Consider the following 20,725-nt stretch of genomic DNA (forward strand, 5'->3'; position numbering starts at 1 on the left):
AGTGTTATTTTAAACCAATTTGGCTACACAGTTGTTTACACTGATTTAACCTGACAATTTGGTTTAAGAGTGGCTTATTTTGATTTAATTTAGATGAAGACCCTGAAAACTCACCTGGTTTTGATACAAACTAGAAACTCAGCCGGGTTTGGTAAAAGATTTGCTAAGATTTCTAGTGCTGGGCCAGCTCTGTTTTTTTAATTGAAAACACATTTGGTGATTCTTTAACTGTGCTCCTTATAATTATTTGTTTTATAGCAGGGCTCACAGGGCAGCAGGTCTTGTCCACCCACCTACAGGCAGACAGCACTACTCTGAACTGCTTCCAGGAAACATTTCAAAAATACACTCTCAAAACTTCCCTCATTAGTGTACATAGACTCCTCAGGCTTGTTTCCTCACTGAATTTTCGTTTCCTCCATAACTTACATGCACATTGATTGAATGTTGCGAGATTGCAGCACTTAAGTGAGAGGCTGTGCATGCTGGTTTATTATTGTAGGGTTGCTCTCGAGTATAGGGCTATTTCTTTTCCTCTTTGAATAATTTGTTTTGGTGGAAAAACATTCATAAAAAGTATTATGGAGGTGCCAAGACTATATAAAAAAATAATCATGGCAGGTCTAAACTTTGATCTGTCTTGACGATGTCCCTCTAAAATAAACAAAGACATAACATGGGATAGGGGAAGTAAAATCTAAGAGTCCTTTATACAGATGTAACTCTCATTACAGCTGTGTAACTACAGGCAGAATTGGGTGCTGTATTTTCCATAGCTGATATCACAGATGGACACTGGCGAAGCAGTGCTTCCCACACATCCTCCTACTCTCATTAGAAAAAGAAAAAAAAAAAAACATTTTAGGGGTGACAGCATCATCAGAAAATAACTGCAATGAAAGAGAATCGCTCGTTCTCATCATACATCTGAAATGTAAAGGCTCAAGAACCAGGATGGGTTAACTGGCCACTCACTGGAATCTGAAGGATCCCAAATCAAAGATGCTGGTGAATGTTATTGATGCAAGAGTTATCCCCGTTGGGTAGCAGCTTTGAGGCCATTTAGTTCAGAATTCTTCCAGCAGGTGTCACTCTGGCACAAGGAGGTTCAGAAACTTGGGCACTAGACTCTGAGAAGGTTGCACAGTGAAAACTGAGTTGAAATAGCTTGTACGGCTGTCGTCAGAGTTTACTTTCAGATAACCACATTGTTGAAATTTCAACCAGTCAATGTCTTTCAGAAGGCTAAGAGACAAGGATATTGAAAATTGTTAGGGCAGTTTTCAGCCCCGTTTTTTGACAGCATTGGTATTGTGGCACTGGAAAGCTAAGAGTGGCCAAACAGCAGCTATGTAAAATCATAAGCCATCTTTTCAATAGTCTGGAGCTCCTTTCTTAAGGCTGTCTCATCACAGTGCATCTGGACATTGCAAAGCATTCAAGTTTTATAAATAATTTTAAAGAAACAACCTTTGCCAGTTTTAGCCCACGTAAGCCCTGGATAAAAGTGGCCAGAACTTCAACCAGGGTAAATCAGAAGAGCACCACTGAAATTAGATTACACCAGTTGAGAATCTGGCACATAGTGTTTATATCTGTAGTGGTATCTGGTTAGTATGTATAGCATGTAAGAGTCTTTCATCCCAGCAGACCATCATACCTGTCAAAAATCATACATGACCAGGCTGGAGAATTCTGTTGTATGTAAATTAAAGACAAAGATGGTGGCTGGGATCTGGGAATTCCCCCCTGTTAAACATCTGAAGAACTAAGTGCCACTTCATGAATCTTAAAAATATATTTCAAAATAGATTTTTATGTCCAGGGGGAAAATTAGTGGGAATCAAAACCAGAACACCTGCTCAAAATCTAGGCAGGTGGTGACTATCCAATATACTTACATAGTTCAAAACCCTTTTTGTCCCAGGCTTCATTTGAACAGAGAGGGCTAATTGTGTGAAAATAGATCATATTGTCTGTTTTATATATGGAGAAATAAACTGAGGCCCTGATCCTGCAAACACTTACTCACATGAGTAACTTTACCATGAGTGGTCTGTCACAGTAGGATTACTCATATCAATAAAGTTACACTTCCTCATGGATTAAGATAGCAAAGTTGGAGGCTAGATATTTTCAGTGAAAGGTTCTCTACTGTGGAATTCACATCCCATTTTAGTTCACTAAAGTCAGAATTTGTTGACCCTGAGTTTACAGTGGGACATCAATATTTTTCTCTCAGCCTGCAGGGACAAAGAGGTGCATAGTTTTGGTGAGATCCAGAAGCAGGAGCTTTTTTTTCTTCTTCCTTTTCTGTATGGCAAAGAAAAATGATTAGCAACATTAAAACTCCAGAAGTCTCTTGGTGTAAGTCTGAGATGCTGCTGGTAAACGATCAAAGTGAGCACTGATTTACAATATAATTCATGGTTTGTGACTACTCTTTATAGTCACATTGTGAGTTGTGTCTCATCTTCCAGAGGTGAGAGAGATGACAGCATCTGTCATGTGATGTTCTGAATTGGTTCAATGTTGACCATTGTTTCCGGGGTGGGTTAAAACCCGGAATTACTTCTGTGGGTTCAGCAATCAGGTGTTTGCTTGGGACATTAGGATGATCTCAGAATTCTTTAGTTTTAGGCTTGTTTTAGGCTTGCAAGATTTCAGACATGTCTTCAAAAGGTTCTGGGAGGTCCTCATTAATTGATAAATTCAGGGGGGCCACAGTTCAGTTGAACTCCTGGGCTGTGTGTGTCTTTATCTGGATTTTGGGTGGGGCAACCATTGAACTGTGTTGATTGTAATGTTCCAGTTATGATTCTTATCACAGCACCAGAGATTTGGTATGTGCATAGACTGGTGCACAGTATTCAGCGGTAAAGTATATCAGTGCTAAAGTCGTTGTTCAAAGTGTACACTCATTGGCACTCCATGTTGTATCCGCGAGTTTTCAGACAAGACTAGTTCTTACTTTTACCTTTTCACATATCTTTTTCCAGATGAGCTTTAAAAGTCAAGCTTCTGTCCCAGGTTACACCCAAGTTCTTTGGATAGGGCTTCCTGATGTATGTTAGAGATGGAGCCCAGGCTCTGCATCCCAGAAAACACTGGGAAAGGGCAGATCCAGAGGTGAACTAAAAGTCGTTTGTGCACATCACTATTTTTGTTGTATTTTAGAATATGTTTATTTCTGCTAGAACTAGCGTCAGTGGTCCCGTGATATCGATTTATTCAGCACATTATGGCCCTCTTCCATTACCCCCCCCCCAAAAAAAAAAGCAAACGAGGTGCAGTGAGAGATGAGTGCTCCCTTCCCCACACACTGCCACCCCCCACTTGCTGGCAATCTGGACCTGAAGCAGCATGGGTAAGTAGTTCAAGTCACAAATCTAGCTCTCTCAAAAAGCTTACTACCATTTCACATCAATGAAATGCAGGAGCAAATCCACAGGGGTCAATGGAGTTACACTGGTGGAAAACTGGGGTGAAAGAGGGAAAACTGACCTGTGTGTTTAAAAAGGTGTCATTTGAAAAATGATGTGTGAAAAAGGGAATATAAGGGACAGATGCAAAACAGTGATGCAAAGGGTACAGCAGGGCAGGAGATTATGCTGCATAACAAGTAGAAGGTACTTATATTCAAGACAATTTAAATCAGGGCCTTTCTACTTCTGCTTTCATGGCAAACTTTAAGAAATACCACAGATAGATCTTTTTTCAATCTCTAAATTCTGCACTATTAGGCCATCTATTCCATCCCCTGCCAGTCCCAGCACTATTCCTTACCATACTTTGACTAGTTTAAATGATTTGAGAGATGAGGTTTCCACTACTTCTCTTTGAAGACTATTTCCACCCGATAGCAGCAAAAGATCACACACCGATGCTGCAAAGATCAATTATGCAAGGTGAAATGTAAGGAACACACCTAATTATGGACACAGTTGTATCACACATGTGAGATCCTTGCATCTTTGCTGGGATAGGATAATACAGCAGATCACATCACTGAAACATCCTTCTTGCTGCTGAGTACAGTTCTTTTCTTTCCATTGCTTAATTTCATCTCATTACTCCTATGCCACTAAACGTGACAATGGGCTATGTAAGCTTAATGTCCCAAGTACTCTTCATTCATGACATTACTTTGCATTGTCACCCTAATGAATGTCTTTGGTATCCCTCTCAAAAGAAGAGGTTAGCCCGAGGTGGAAGCATGCTGTGTAATTATATAGCACTTAAGAAAAATAATACAGCACAATAATAAATTCTGTATCTCAGTATAGCTAGCTTGTTGTGAGTGTATCTTCAGACGACACAAGGGAATTTAATTATCTAATTATTGCTGATGTGAGCAGGAAGTGGACCAAGTAAAAGAGAGATGGAGGAGAGAATTTCATCAGTCTGTGCTTCCACATACCGTTGTCTGAAGCTTTCTAAAGAATTCTTCTGACAGTCTGTGTGTCATCTATGGAACATCTAACGCATTATAGGCCGATCCAAAGCCCACACAAGTCAATGAAAAGACTCCTGTGGACTTTAGTGTGTGTTGTATCGGAAGCACCGCAGCAAATGGAGGGCTTTGGAAAGTCTGTGCTTGAGTAAAGATGGGCCCATAATGACTGATCCATTCCAAATCCATTCTCAAGACCAACTTCTGCTGTGATGCCCACAAGAAGTCAGCTATGCAGTGGTGGCTGGGATGAGTGGCAGCCAGAGACAGCTGTCTTTATTTATTTATAAAGGAGAAATGGAGGGGGGGGTTGACCTTCAAGTGACTCAGAACCATCAATTTGTGCACAGTTGCCCTATCTGAATACAATTTCTCCAGTCTTCCCTTCTATTGTTTAATGGTTGTTTTCTGTCTCAGGGTTAGGCCATAAATCCTTCAGAGCAGGGAGCAGGTATTCCCTAGCATAACAGTGCCCTGATCACAACTCAGGCCTCTTGGTGCTACTGTAATATGAACAATTATTTCCAGTTAATTCTAACATGCGAAGGAGCACCGGCATTTCACTTGCATCCTCAAACAACTCCACTGGTATCCCAGTGATTTCAGGATCCTGAAAATGTCCATCTTTGCTTTTTAAAGGCCCCCAAGGACATGCTGAGGCCTCTCTCCACAAGACATGGGGTAAAATTTTCAGAAGCACCTAAGTGAGTTAAGAGCCTAAATCTGAGTTTAATCTGGTCTCATCTAGACAGATTAAAAGCAGCATTGATAGATTCCAGAGTCCCACAGCCAGAAAGCCACTGATTCAGGGGAAACCAGAATCATCTTGGGAGTCATAAAAAAGGTGTGTTGGTTGATAAGTGAACTGGATGTTGACACACAGTGCTGTGAAGTGCTATCACTACTGTAGATGTATTAAAGAGGGCATGAAATGAATCCATAGGACAGCCCATCTAAAATTATAAATGTAAGTATTAGCCAAGATGGACAAAGCCTCTGTCTCATTGTATTACACACCCCTACTATTAACTCTCTCCTTGCGTTTTACTATCATTACATTTTGTGTAATTTACAAAAACCCACCTGTGGTGAGTACGTGTAACACAGCTTCAGGGCACCCGCATGAATTTAATAGCAATACCTAGTAATCTAATTCTCCCCTGTGAAATATTATTAAGCATCATTACCCTTCCTCACCCTTTTATATGTATATTTCACAGGTAGGGCTGGTAACACCACCTATTATTAAAATTGTCTGACACTTCACATTAGAAGACCCAGTTTTCAGAGGTTTATAACTTTGCCAAACTTTAACCATTCTGACTGAAATTTTCTATGCCTGGTATCTGCCTCGGTCTGGTTTTTTTGTTTGTTTGTTTGAAAATTTCAGCCAAAACAGTTCAGCTGTTTCTACGAACATGGCTAGGGAAAATACGTGATTTTGCCATGTTAAGAAATTCTGATGCCCTTTTCTTTGAATAGCGTTGGTGTGCACATGCTTTGGAGCAGGGACTTGAGATTTGGCATGTGCCTTTTGCCGTCCCTGAGAAAATCTGCCCAAATGAGAAGTCTCTAGCACATGCTCAGTTGATACTTGCTGGAGTTTAACAGCTGAAATCTCCAAAGATTCCATCCTCCTCAAGCACACATGAGCCTTTCATACTTCCTAGTGCTGACCAGACTGTGCCGGCTCCGTCCCCTCACAGCACCTGTGTGTGACCAGTTGGACCTGCTCTGGGAATGAATCAGGGCTGTGTAATGAAGGAGGCTATTGTTTGTAGGACCCCCTCTCCCCCCCCCGTTAGTTGCAGAAGTTAGAAGGTGTGTCAGAAACAAGGCAGAGGATTGCAGGAAGAGAGAGGACTGTCTCCTGGTCAATGCAGTTGAATGCTTCCCTGGAGAATTTGATCCTCTCCCTGCCTCTGGCACAGAGTTCCTATGTGATGCGGGGCAAGTCACTGAAACCAGCTTCTCACAAGTGGTCACTAATTGTGTATGCCTCAATTCCTGGATACCCAGCTTGATACCTGGGATCTGACCTGCAGAAGTGCTGAGCTTACAGCTGCAGTTGAAGTCACTGGCTGCCATGCTTAAAACTGCTATGTAATGCTGAGCACGTTGAAAAATAAGGTTTTGGGGGTCCCAAATTGGGCACCCAAATGTAATGGATACTTTTGACCTTCCTGTGTCTCTTCTTCAGTCCCTTCAGTCCCTCATCTGTAAAATGGGGATAATGCCACTCCCTCAACTCACAGGGATTCGTGAAGCACTCAGATGAGCGCCATGGAAAACTCCACGCGGAAATTAATAATTCTGTCTTCAGAGTAGGTTTTGAATAGTGTACAGTAAATAAGGCAAAAGGCTGCACATTGAACAATGAGGATAAAACAAAATATTGAATAGCTGATCTTTAAGGGAGCACGGTCCACCCTCTGCACTGAATGAGGCAGGAGTTCTATGGAAAAAATAGTATATAATATTGTAATTCAGAATGTTTCTTAAGGCACATGCACAAAGGGACCAAATTACTGTGCATGGGCAACTTTTATTCTAGCATTTCCTAGTGCCTGACTTCGCAACCTTAATAATATTCTGCTCATGTACTTTTGTGTGTGTTATATATATACACCCCACACAGAGATGAAACTGATAGAAAGGGTCAGTTTCAGAATTTAGAATTCAGCAATTCCTTGCTCCCTGGCCTACGCTGAGACCAAGCATCTGTCAGACTGATCTCTTTTGTAAATGTGTACACTGCAGACTCTCTAAAACCAGCTATTATTGGTCTCCTGCCAAATTGTAGCAGCTCTAAAATACTCTACTAAGTACCAGCTGAGGATTTTACAAGGTATTTTTGCCTGCTGCAGACACACAGAGTCTGCGGGCTAAAACCTAGATAGAATTCCCCTGAGCATATGTGCTCAGCGATTCGCAACGGAAAAATAACTCACGATTTTTGTTTTAATCTTGTACAGTATTCATGTTATGAACGGACTACAGCTACTGATTGGCTGAGAACTACGCACAAGAATAGTCTGAGCTAAAACATCTGATTTGTTTTACCCCATCCTCCCTTACCCAATTTGTGTGTCTCATCCACTTAAGTCTCGTTGTAGACTGTAAACTCCCTGCGGTGGGATTGAAATTTACATTATCTCTGAGGCCCTTAGCACATTGGGGCCTGCTCCCTCTGGAGCGCTCTAGGCATTACTGCAATAAAATAATAATAGTCCAAAAAAGCTCTCTCCAAATTCCTTCCCACACCCCTTTTTTAAATGTTTGGAACAGGCATGAGAACTTCTCCAAACCAGCAATTACCTCTCCCACTCACCCATGTACTTGTCTGTTTTCACTGGGCCAGAGTTAGGTGCATTTACAGGCCTTGGAAGCGACAGATCAATCCTACGCATGCAGTGCCGGGCCCCTGGAAAGTTTTGGCTAATAGACTGCCAGGGGCCTGTGGCAGCTGGCCTCCTCAAGGAAAAGGTCCCAATTCAGATCTCACACTACTTTGATACCTTCTGCCTACTGCAGTGGATTCAGTCCTGATTAACAGTCATGGCCCACAGTGAAGTCTAATAACTCAAAAGGGTCGAGACGGATGATTTTGGAGTAGCCCGTACTGGGTTCTGTCCCGGATACGGTATGTCTGGTACAGCTGAGGTGGCCATGTTGTACATGTGCAGCAGATGGATTCATTACAGAGCCAGAGGTTTAAATAGTTTTCCTTACACTATTTTCTGCCAAGCGGGGCTGAGGTGTTGAAGTCCAGGTAGACTATTAGGAAAAGGGCTTCTTGACTACAGGCAGTTCATTATTGCAAGGCCTACCCACCCAGGGCCCATTTCACGCTTTTTATATCCACGGGGAAGTTATTCCAGCTCCTCAAATGAAACCTAATCTTTTCTTTTCTAGTCTCGTACAGGAGTATGTAAATAAAAGGGCCCATGTGTCATGCCTTTATATAGATGGTGACCATAGCCAGAGTCCTGGGAGTGGGTATAGATGAGGTTACAGCCTAAATCTGCTTTGAAATATGCGGTCTGTTTTCCAAACAAAGAACCAGGTGGTGGGTCCCTGACTCCAGTATGTCTCTTGCCAGAATAACCCTCACCAATGGGAGCAAGGTTTTCTGTGAAACTCCTCGCACCAGTAAAAGCAAGAGTTCACCACTGTGACTAAGGGGTCCATAACTGAGCCCCTAATCACTCTTTTAGTGCAGGACTATTTATAGGGCTAGACTTCGGACCATGCTCCTGAAAAGGAGTGTCAGACCCAGCCACCCCTCACACTTCTACTTAGGCTACAAGGACCCTGGATCCAGGCGTACAAGGATAAGTCTATCTGCTTCCTCTCACTCCGGAGCGGAGGGGCATTGAGGGGGTGGACTCTTAGCAGTATGTGCCCTGACACACTGACCAGCACAGCTGAACCAGTGCAGAGGGCTTGTGATTTGTCTCTGATACAGGCCAGCACCACCTGATTCTCTCTCCAGAGCAAAAGGGAATCAGGGACGGAATTGTGACTTGAAGATGGTTCCTTGAGTAGTGCAGCACCGGCTTCCCTTGCTCAGGGCTATGTTACCCCCTAGCAGACACTGTACCGTTAAATGAAAGCACCCGTCGCCACAAAGGGTTTAAGTCACGTCACACTGTCAGCATCACCCAACGTGTCGGAGGAGGAAAGAGCAAGTGTGGGGAACGCGAACAGACAGTCACCAGAATTGCTTGTGTTAATGCAGAGCTTCCGTCATGTCACTGGCATCCTGAGCCTGAGGCTGTGTGTGTGGGGCAGGGAAGCAGGGAGAGAAACTGCTCACTCCCCTGAAATTGGGAACGCAACTTAGAGTTACAGCCTTATGAATGGCTGATATTGGCAGCTGGGACCCTGCAGAAAGCAGAGCCCATGCCTTTCTCTCTTGGTGTTGCTGTCTTCAAAGCAGTGAGTACAGAGAAAACCGGGGCAGTGGTGGAGGAAAGATAAAAGGAATCCAGTACAAAAAAAAAAAAAGAGTCTGGAAGCAGCAAGTGAAGATGATGTCGCCTGGTAGGGGCCTGCAAACCTCACTAGTTTTATAATACTTGCTCATCACCGTTGCCGACTGAAGCGGGACTACTGTGCCCGGCTGACAGAAATGATGGAGATAGACCCAAGGAAGTGGTCTCCAGAAAGCAGCATGGCAGAGAGACTGCTCAGGAAGTTAAAGAAAGATCTAAGTTTCCTTTTCCTAAAGCCTGCAGTCCACTTGGAACTCTCACAGTCCTGGACAAAGGGCATTAATGGAAGACGTGTTCCTGCTGGCCGCAGTGGAACGCCTTGACCCCCATAGCTCACCGACTGTGGGGAGGGTCAGCAGAAACATTCTATCCATCATGTCCTGCTCCAGCCCTCTGTGCCTCTGGCAGGTGGAGAGACAGAGAGAGCTCAACAGTCCCGACATTCACTGGAAGGAATCTGAGCCATCCCGCTATCTTTTTTGTCTTTTTTCTCTCCCTCCCCCCCCCCCGCCACCATCTCCCTCCTTCTTTTCATTCATTATACAGAGCTTAAAAGCGGTGACTCTCTAGACAAAAAAAGGTCCCAGCACGGAGCACCATTAAGCAATTGAAGGACTATAAGGAGCGGTGCAAACAAAGAAAGGGGTGACACTGAGCCCAGGTCATTTTAATACTCTCACTCCATCATGCCTTGTAATTCTTTTAATTGCTCCTTGCGGAATCCTGCAGCAACGAGCTGGCCTTGAAAAGCTCCGAGGCTTGAAAACATGGCTGCGTCTTGCTGCTGGCCACTCATCCCACTGATTTTTGGTGTTTAAAAAAGTCCCATACTTGGATTAGCAGTCGTGATGGCTGAACGTGAAAAGCTTTGGCGGGGGAGGGGTTTCAGTTCAGATTATTACCCAAAAGTTTGGAGCCCTGATCCGCTCCAAGCATGATCCAAGAATAACACACTGGCAACGCATATCTGTGTTGCCCGGTAACAGAAGTACTGGGCCTTGGCCATATGCATAAGTCCCAGGGCCCTGTGTTAAGGTTCTGGCCTGGCGCTGATTCAGGTGACCAAGGTCATGTGATGGCAGCCTGGAAGAAGCCTGTCCTATAAGAGGAAGTCAGCTCAGAAAGAGAGGGGGTTCAGGAGGAAGTAGGACCTGGGAGGAGCACTCTGCCCCAGCCAGGAAGAAGTCCTGGCAGGAGACATCTGCAAGAAGCAGCCTCAGCTGGGAAAGGCTTGAGTAAAAAGGGGGCTTCAGGAAGGAACGGCAGAGCCTCGGGAAGAGATTTGGAAGTCAACACATGTAGGTCAAGAGCATCTGCCTCTTTAGAATTTGTAAGCATCAGATGTCACCATTCCCCTTCTTGACTTTATAGATGAGGTTAAGACACCTGCTCAGGGCAGGGCCCTTTTCAAGACATGGCAGTGTTTGATACTGGACGTCAGACACAAAGCCGCCTTCACAAGCCAGGGACAATACACATTAACCGGTCAGAGCACTGACAGAAGCAGCACTGACCAAGTTCAACACTTGAGGGGCAGAGGTTGGAGTGAGGAGAATTGAGTTAGACACCCAGTGCCAGACATAAATGGTCCAGTGTAGGCCCATCTACAGTCCACAATAATACTTCGACTGGTTGCCAATGGATCTGATTCATGAGCTGAGAGTAAGAGGGTTCTTGTCCCAGAATCAGGCTACACAGAATTAAAACCAAGCCAGTTCAATCTCTTATAAGGAATCTTGAGGTGTATGGTGTGTGCGCACGCGCGCGCATACACACACCACACACACACACACACACACACACACACACACAGCAAAGCAAAGCCTTAGAGATTTTTATTAGAATCAAAAATAAAACCAGAAAAATTCCAAACCACATAGACAGATAGAAATAATACAAAATGGGGGACTTACACCCTTGCTTGAGGATCTGGTGGTATGAGACCAGCCCTGTCCCTGGCATGCCAAATGAGTCCGACAGTCCAGGTTCCTCCAAGCCCATGATTGATGGTAGATACCAATAGAGCTGAAGGGTCAAATGATGAAAGCTAACCAGCCCTCAACATGTTGGTTTGCCCTCTTATAGGGCTGGAGCAGCAGCATGAATATTCATGCTAACACTCAGACTTCCATGTCCAAATCTAACTACCTACTTTCATAATATTGGGGTGTACTTATCCTATAGGTTAATATATTAACACATATTAACGCCATTTAACTCATTATTACATCCGTCATCTCTTGCTCAAACAGATTTGTGGTTATCACTTCTATGTTCTTGCAGTTGTTGGTTACCATTATGTTTCAACAGCCTTCCAAAGGGAGCAGTGGGGGCTAAAAAAACCTAGCTGGCTTCAAGACTGAGTTTGGTAAGTTTATGGAGGGGATGGTATGATGGGACAGCCTGATTTGGCAATTGACTGATCTTTGACTACTAGTGGTAAATATGCCCAATGGCCTGTGATGGGATGGTAGATGGGGTGGGTTCTAAGAATTCTTTCCTGGGTGTCTGGCTGGTGCGTCTTGCCCACATGCTCAGGGTTTAGCTGATCACCATAGTTGGGGTCAGGAAGGAGTTTTCCCCCAGGATAAATTGGCAGAGGCCCTGTGGGGGTTTTGCCTTCCTCTGCAGCATGGGGCACTTGCTGGTAGATTCACTGTATCCTGAAGTCTTTAAACCACAATTTGAGGACTTCCGTAACTCAGTCAGCGGTTAGGGGGTCTATTACGGGAGTGGGTGGGTGAGGTTCTGAGGCTTGTGTTGTGCAGGAGGTCAGACTAGATGATCAAAATGGTCTCTTCTGACCTTAAACTCTATGAACTCCTGCCATTGAGCAAACTATTCCTAGTTCCCCAAAATCTAAGGGTAACTGTCAGGCCATTTATCTACGCCAAAGGTCACAGGCCTACTAGACTTGACAATATTTATGCTAACTTGCTTAAGCTAATGTCTTACAGGATACAGGCCAGTAGGTTTCTTCCATTATAGCTGAATATAATAAAGGCTAAACTAGCCCTGTGGGCTACAAGTCCTAAGATAAAACTGATATCTTTCTCCGAGTGGTGACAAAAACCTCTGGGTTGTAAAACAGACTTGAATGGAGTGACCAGCTTGGTATTTACTAGTGTAAAACACTGTTGTTAACCCTGTACATACTGCAGTCACTTGCAGGAGCAGAGTCTGAGACTCTCCCATGGGGGAGATTTGGAATGGGACGTTCAGGCAGGGATTCCTGCAGCGTCAGAAGCTCAGGCTGAAGTTTTTCTAGTCACTGATTGCACTGAAGGTAATCCGTGTATTTTGGCTCTTTTCAGTTGATCTTATATTAGAATCCCCAGACTCATGTCAATAAAAGCCTGATGCCAACAGCAGATCATCTACATGTGTGCGTGTACACACACACACACACACACACACACACACACACACACACACACACTCACCCCAGCACTTAGAGGCCACAGTGATGGGCACAATAGACATACAAACTTACCCTGTATACACAGAAACACACATTAAACGTAGCTCTACTTTGAAAAAATGACTGAAGGGCACTTTCTTACTCCAAAGCGGTTACCTCTGTCTATTCAGAGTCCTATCCGACTTCAGTGACAACAACAAGTTTATGGCTTTTAGTCTCCTTATCCCTGCAGAGTCAACACAGCCAAGAGTGTGAGCTGTTTTCCATTCTTTCTTGTGCATCACAATTGTTTTACCAAGTTCTTTTCAGGTTCTTAGCGGTGTATACCCATTAAAAACCAAGAGGGTTGCACAGGTATAAGTGAGGGCCTAAGTTGGCCTGTGGAATTTTTATTACTAGTGGTGATGCATGAGAAGGAAAGAACTCAGATTCACGGACGTTAAGGCCAGAAGGGACTATTATGATATAGTCCTACCTCCAGTCTAGTACAGGCCAAAGTAATGCATTTAGTAATTCCTGCATCAAGTCCATATCTTGTAGTTAAGGCAGAGCAATACTCCCCTCACCCCAAAAGGAATCCAGTCTTGATTTGAAGACTTCAAGGGATGAAGACTCCACCACATTCCAAGGAAGTTATTCCAGTGGTTACTGTCAAATTTGCACCTTTTCTCTAGCCCAAATTTATTTATTTATTTAACGCTTCCAGTTTTTGGATCTTGTTATGCCTTAGTCTGCAGCAGAGCTTGGCTTTCAGAGCCCAGAGTGAGTGGCAGGGTACTAGTCAGGGGTACTGAATCCCACAATGCTATTTTTGAGTCACTTTTCAGAGAGATAGAGACTGGGAGTGGCTAGCCCACTACGAAAAATAATGTTCCCTCTTTTGCCATTCACACCGTCTCGTCAACTGCTGTTAAGGGCCTCATCCACCCTGATTGTATTAACCTCGTTAACACCTCACCCTCCTCACTGTGAGGTAACTCACCCATCCTTGCATGTGTATATATACCTACCATACTAAAGTTTCCACTTCATGCATCCGAAGAAGTGGGTTTCTGCCTACGAAAGCTTATGCCCAAATACATTTGTTAGTCTTTAAGGTGCCACAGAACTCTCGCTGTTTTGCTAACACGGCTACCCCTCTGGAACTTTTCAGAGATAGAAACTCACTTTAAATTAAATGAATAGGAATAGGTATCTCAGGCAGAGACCCTATTAGCACCTGCCACAAGACCAAGGAACTTTCATTTAAAGTTAGCCAGTCACCTGTCCTTCAGTTACTCCATCAGTAACTCAAAACATTGTTTCTGCCTTCCAATCGGCGGCTCATGAGCATCATCAGGGTATTCAAACATAAGGTGATATTGAGTTCTCAGACTGAGAAAAGCAGTTTATTCATTTGTGCACGAATTCACAGTGAGTACCTCCAAGAAGTTCCTTACAAAGCACTGCTGGTCTCCAAGCAATTGAAATTCACTGTATTTTCACTGGGAAACATTTTAAAAGATCCTTACCAAAGTACATTTTTCTTCATTATTTATGTATCCCTAGTTTAGTGATGGCTTTTAATCCTTCATATGGACTAGACTTTGTTGTTCATTCAGTTTATGCGGTTTCATTTCCACATGGCATGCACTGCAAACTGCTGAGGTGAGATCCCGAATTTTAGGAGGAATTTTGTCTAAAAAAAGTGCAGCACATTTGAATACAAATAATTGAACGGTGTCTTTCACATCCAGGCCAAAGCTTTGAATATGCCACAGCAGCATAATGATTCGCATCCTTAACGCAAGTCTTTAATGTCTAAGGGAAATTGATGTTACTGTAACTAAGGCTATGCAAGCCCCAAAACTATAAAGTGATCACAACAGGATCAATTCTTATTTAGAGATCCTGAAAATCATTACCTTTTGTGCCCTGGGACAAACTTTTGCTGCATGAATAGGGATCCAATTACTCACATTGACTACCACTTTACTCCACTTCATATTTTCAAAACATCTTGGGAAGGAGAAGAGCTGGAGCTGCCACTAGACCTAGCATATCTTGTTTCAACCTTGGTTTTTTTTGGGATGGTCTTATCTCTAGAACAGGTGACCTAGTGCAATAGCAATTAATGCTATCAAGACAAGCCAAGACCTATAGCAGTAGAGAGAACCTGACAACCTTCCAAGCTTAGAGGACAGGATTTCTGGGTCCCCATACTTACTCTTTTGAACCACAGTAGTTTGAACAAGAGAAAGTGTTGAGTTTAAACTCATCCATCCAAAGCCCATCCCTATGAACACCACATACAGACACTAAATCAGCCTGAAAATAGGACACTACGTACTTCCTGATTATTTAGTACACACCTCTCCCATTGTCTCTCCCCTCCATGGAGGTACAGAGGTCTATTTCAGGTTGGTCACTATGGATGGCTGTACTCACATAAAGCAAAAATATAGGCGCAGATCTCAAGTCAAGAATTCTAACAAAGCTCTTTCAAGGGTTATGAATCTCCTCCTTATCTAGCGCTACAGTTTCTGAGTTTCACAGGAGAACAGAAGTTTGGCAGAGTACATGCCATTTTTCACATACATCCAGCATAGTCTTTCCTTTGCTACTGCTAACTGCAATGAACTCCAGCGTCCTACCTACAATTGCTGTCATAGTGTGAAACATTGTTACCTCCTCTGTTTAGGATTGATCAATTTACTCATTTGGAATGATTTGCATAACTTCACTCAGGCCTTCACTATTTATGTAGAGTGTGGCCACCCCAGTCATACTTTTATGCCATCACACACTGTCATTGTCTCTAAAATCTTTGCTCTGCGATTCTTTTTATTAAGACTAATCCATTATTTTCACTGAGCAGTCAAATGTGACTGACAAGCCACTACTGAATATAGATCTACATGTTTGCAGAGGAGGCGCCCATAAACTGAAGGCATCAAAGAGAAAGAGACCAGTTTTAAAATTATAGCCGATAAGGTTTAGCATTAGTATATCTTAGCAAGACCAGGACCACAAAGCTGCCGTATTTAAGGTTTTCTATGCAAAGTGTTTATAAATTGTTACAGGACATTACATTGTGACGTTATCACAGGTGTTGTTATTCAAGATTACCTATATTAAACCATTACTGTATCTGGAAAATATTCACTAGTTGTCATCTTGCTCCTAATTGTGTCCTAGAGGCATACAATTTTCCCCTGTATTACAGTGTACAAAAGTCTCAGCTTTGTAACATTCAGCCTGTCAATTATACAAACAAGACAATTTCACTGGCAACCATTCAAGAATTGAAGTAGCTGGGACAATGAAATACCTTCAAACAAACAGGAGTTACTGAAAGGATCATGCAAGGGCAGGTAAAGTACTCTAGTTCAACATATTTAAGTTTCACCAAATTCCAAATGGCAGGACTCAAATACTTAGCCATAAAAGAAATCTACAGTATAATAAAATATTGGGGCTTCATTCCACTACACTGTGCTGCTCCAAATCTACACCAATGTATATCAAATAAATCAATGGAGTTACACCAATGCAAAACTGGAGTAAAGTAGTGGAGGCCATGGGTGCTGAGTCGCTAACAACTTCACATTTATGTCTAGTGAATTTGTTGGTGTAAAGTGCCAGATTAATATAACTAAACTGAAGTCCTCCCTTTAATAAAAGGCATGCAGCAACTCTGCAAGCTTCCCCACGGATATGTCTCAACCCAGTTGAGAGGGGACACATCTAGGTTGAAAGCAAAGCATAGACCCCATACACATTTAGGACTGGATTGTGCTCTCCCTTTACTCAGCCAAGCAGAGAACTGAACGGAAAGTAGGCTCACCTGGCCAAAACCCCCACTCAGCTAAGCAGACCTGCCTGAATCTTGGGTCCAGCTGTAGCACAAAACACAGCCTCTGATCACTGGATACAGCCTTCCAAGCAAATGGGCAGGAGAGGCAGAGATTTGTATCGATCCTGCTCCACTCACTTAGCCAAATACAAAGGCACAGGGCAGTAAACTGCACTATTTCAAGGCCTGCAATGGTTTTCCCACCACCACTTACATACAAACCAAGAGGGAGCACAGGAGGAATTGAGAATGTGATTAACAGACCTGTCACTTTACCCTACACTCCTTTTTTAAGGCAGTACTCAAAGGCACTGTCTTGCCTTTAATCTGCAGACAGCATTAGAAAATATACTAATCAGCACCAGCTAAAGGGAGTGGTTTGTGCGAGGGGCACCTGCTCATTAGAGAATGCACAGAGACCCACCAAGACTCATCTTACATATGCCACTGATCAGCAGTCAGAAGACAACAGCTTCTGGTCAATGACCTGGATGACATCTTGACCAGTGTACCAGTAATAATCATATTTATTGCCAGCAATATTTTGGCTTAACTTCTTCCCTTCTATAAAGAAAGAGTCTGAATGAATGCCTGGTTTTTAATTCCCCATAACTAGTATTTAAAAGACTTAAGGTGGGACTTTGAAAAGCTCTTAGCACTGGGCTAACTGCTCTCACTGAAGTCAGAGGTAAAACTCATTTAGTTTCATTTATTACAATAGAAGCAGAATTAGGCCAAGGCAGAGTGCTTGTGAGAAAAAAATCCTATGCTTAATTTGGAACTGACCCAAAACCATTACTGCAGCTGGAGTGCAGCATTACAAAAGCTAACAGTTGATTCTATTACCCTGACTCCTGTTGAGTAGTACCTTCCTCTGAAGTTATTGCAAAAGGACTATTTGCAGATGAAGGGATTAGTCAACATGAATAAGGGAGTAGCAGAATCTGCCCCTAAATTAGAAGGCCATAATACAGCTCAACATTATTTGGAACCCTGTCTTCCTTTTTGTTCCACAGAGTATTAAGAACACTCCTGGTGATCAATAAACCACAGCTATGGATAGTTACATGGATGCTGGCCCTGTTAAAATCACAGAGTTACAGTACATACCCACAGCATACAGTAGAGCTATTTGACACTTTTCCTATTGGTACTGAAGCCAATGATAAATGGGCATGGTTGTAATACAAAATTAGTTCCCTATATAAACACAGAAAAGTTTACTTCCAGAAAATATGGTGGACTTTCACGTCCATGTGTCCGCCTCTTCTCCACTGCCATTAAGTCACATTTCCAATAAATCTTTTCACTGGCATACGCCCTTTCCAAGACTGTGTAAATTTAAATTCAACAAAGTGTGGAGCCTTTCCCTGGAACTCAAAGGCTCAGTGCAAGACACCCATAGCATCAGAAGGAGCATAGTTTTGTGTTGGAAGTATAGGACTGGGAATCAGGAAATCGAGGAGTGGTGTTTTGCTCAGCCAGATTTCTTCTGTAAACTTACAGTCAATTAACTTCTCTGTGGCCAAGTTTCTCCATCTATGAAAATGGGGATAGGAAACAATTACCTTAAAATCCTATGTAGCCTTCACACACACTACAATGGACTGTGTAGCCGGGAGGGGTGCCCCCCCCCTCGGAGATTGATGGGTGTGGGAGGGCAGCCAGCCCCACCCACGCCAGGGGACCTTTACAGACAGGTACTCCAGATTTTCAAACTTGGATCCCCACTGAAGCACGTAAATAAAGAGCCTGATTTTCAGAGGACTGGGCACCACCTCCTTGAAGTCAATGGACGCTGTGAGTGCTCACTCTTTTTTGAGAATCGGGCCCCTTATTTAGATGACTAAACATGGACTAAAGAGGAGGATTTTCAGAAGCACAGATGAGCATCTGGTGCCCAACTCCCACTGAAAGTTAATGGGAGTTCGGCACTAACTCATTTGTGCCTTTAAAAATTTCTCCTCCAAGTGCCGAACTCTAGGCACACGAACGTGAACATTTCAGCCTGTCATAGATTATTTTCCTCTTATGGTGCATAGCAAAGTCATTTCTTGCCATAAAGCCAAAATCTATTCTGATTCTTTTGTGATTTATTAAGACTTGACAAAAACAGCTACAAACTTGTCCTTTGTGATAAATGGGGCACGAAAGCACCATCTGCCAGTAACAACCAATCTCACACAGCCCCTAGGACTGAAGGAGAGCTGCTTAACTCTTTTTTTAGACACCAGAACAAACCCGGTAGTCAGAAGTCAGAAGATGTTCAGGAAGAGGAGAATGTCACCTGGCAGTTATTAGCATGGGACGCCATGTAATGCTCTGGAAAAGAATAAAAGAGTAATACCTGTAGCATGCCCCAGGGAGACAAGTGCTAGCCAGTGCAAGAGATATCCTACCCTCACAGGTCAGGAAGAGACAGCAGGATAACTCAGAGGGGACACTTGGTGCTGCTGCTTACTCACCAGCAAAGCTATTGCCCTGGAAGAAGTGTTGTCTAGTGGTTAAAGCACATGATTTGGAAACAGGCGGTGTTGATTGTTTCCCTGGTTTGTAACAAATTTGCTGTGTGACATGGGACGTAGCCCTTTCTGTCATGGCAGCTTTCATAGGAGTACCAGAGAAATAGTTTTCTCTACAAAAAGAAGACACCTGAATACAGTGAGAGGTTTATAAAATCTAAGGGGCTAAGATGCTATCATCAGCCATTCTGACCTGGGACTGAGGCGCTCTAGATTCTGTTCCTGGCTCTGCCACAGATTCCAACAACTTTGGGCAAGTAATTTAGGGGGAAACTTTCAATGACACAAAGGGCAGTTTGCACCTGATAGACAACACGGACAAGGGGTAAGAGCCAATCAGACAGCAAGTCAATTAAGTGAGCAAAAACCTCTGACCCAGAGGTCAGAATTGCAGAACACACAGTAACTATGGCAGGACAAGAACACATCTGTGGTACTTGCAGCTTTCCTCTTTCTGGCACAGAGATGGGTCTGCTGCCTCAGTTTCCCTACATCCAATGGTTTTTCATGGGCTTGTCGGATACAGACTCTCTGGTCAAGAGGCAAAAATCCAACTTTTCTAAAGTAAAACAAAACTCAGTTTCAGTCCTTCCTGGATCCTGTAGCCTTTCCTTTGTTCTGAGTGTCCTTCTGGCCCTCCTGGATGCTAAACAATTCCTCCTCCTCTTGTTGTGTGATGTTTCTAAACCCCTTTGCTAAGAGACACCAAAAGGGGGACCCACAGTCTCTCTACTTCAGGCTGCCTGACTGTCCTGTGTTTGTTTATCAGGCTCTTTTCCAAAAATAACGTCACTCCTGTTTCTCCGATACAACAATCCCTCCCTCGGGTTCTTTTGTAGCCCAGCTGTTGGGATTCCCTCCGAAATCTTTTCCACTCAGCTTATCCAGAACACCTCATCCAGTTCTTGGAGAACACTTCATCCAATTCTCTGGGATCCAAAGCACTCAGTTCGACTCTGCATTTCCTTACTCAGGGTCTTTTATTTTCCATACAGCAAAGCTACATTGAGCTGATCAGACTCAAGCATATGTATAGAGTGTACCACAGACAACCTCTTCCTTTATATACATTTGCATGTGACATTGCATTTGCTATGTACATGAAATCACACATTTTTGGATTAGCTTGATCACTTTGCAGGAACCAACCCCTGTGCAGCACGCTCTATCCATGTGGAACCTGGTCTTTACCTTCCACATTTATCTTGTCCATAGTCCCTAGCATCAGGGTGTTGCTGATTATTTTAGTTAGTACACACATCCTGGCTCCAGCATCCAGGTTAGCGAGCCCCTATTTAGAATGTAACCTTCCATTCACCTTCCCAGTTGTGCCCACTATGAAATGAGGCAAGTTACTTATGTCAAACCAAGCTTTCATCTCATCCCGGGGCCCTTCCTAGCTAAATCCCTTACAAGTTCTGTTCCCTGGTCCTCAGCCTTATCCTTGTGGAGAATTGCACACCAGATCTAGTTTCAGCCCTTGTCTCTCTTACAGCT

General features: G+C 43.3%; 1 protein-coding gene across 1 annotated transcript in view; it reads right to left on the reverse strand.

Annotated features, from left to right (window-relative positions):
• Positions 1 to 16,835, reverse strand: part of COL22A1 (collagen type XXII alpha 1 chain) — a 266,483-nt gene extending 249,648 nt beyond the window's left edge. Inside the window, exon 1 of the mRNA XM_067531757.1 lies at positions 16,698 to 16,835. The gene's annotated coding sequence lies outside the window, so the exon portion shown is untranslated. The remainder of the gene's footprint in view (positions 1 to 16,697) is intronic.
• Between the last annotated feature and the right edge of the window lie 3,890 nt (positions 16,836 to 20,725).

This window comes from Emydura macquarii, unplaced genomic scaffold (genome assembly GCF_026122565.2).
Source record: "Emydura macquarii macquarii isolate MOO-44397 ecotype Brisbane River unplaced genomic scaffold, CSIRO-AGI_Emac_v2 contig_369, whole genome shotgun sequence".
NCBI lineage: Eukaryota > Metazoa > Chordata > Testudines > Chelidae > Emydura > Emydura macquarii.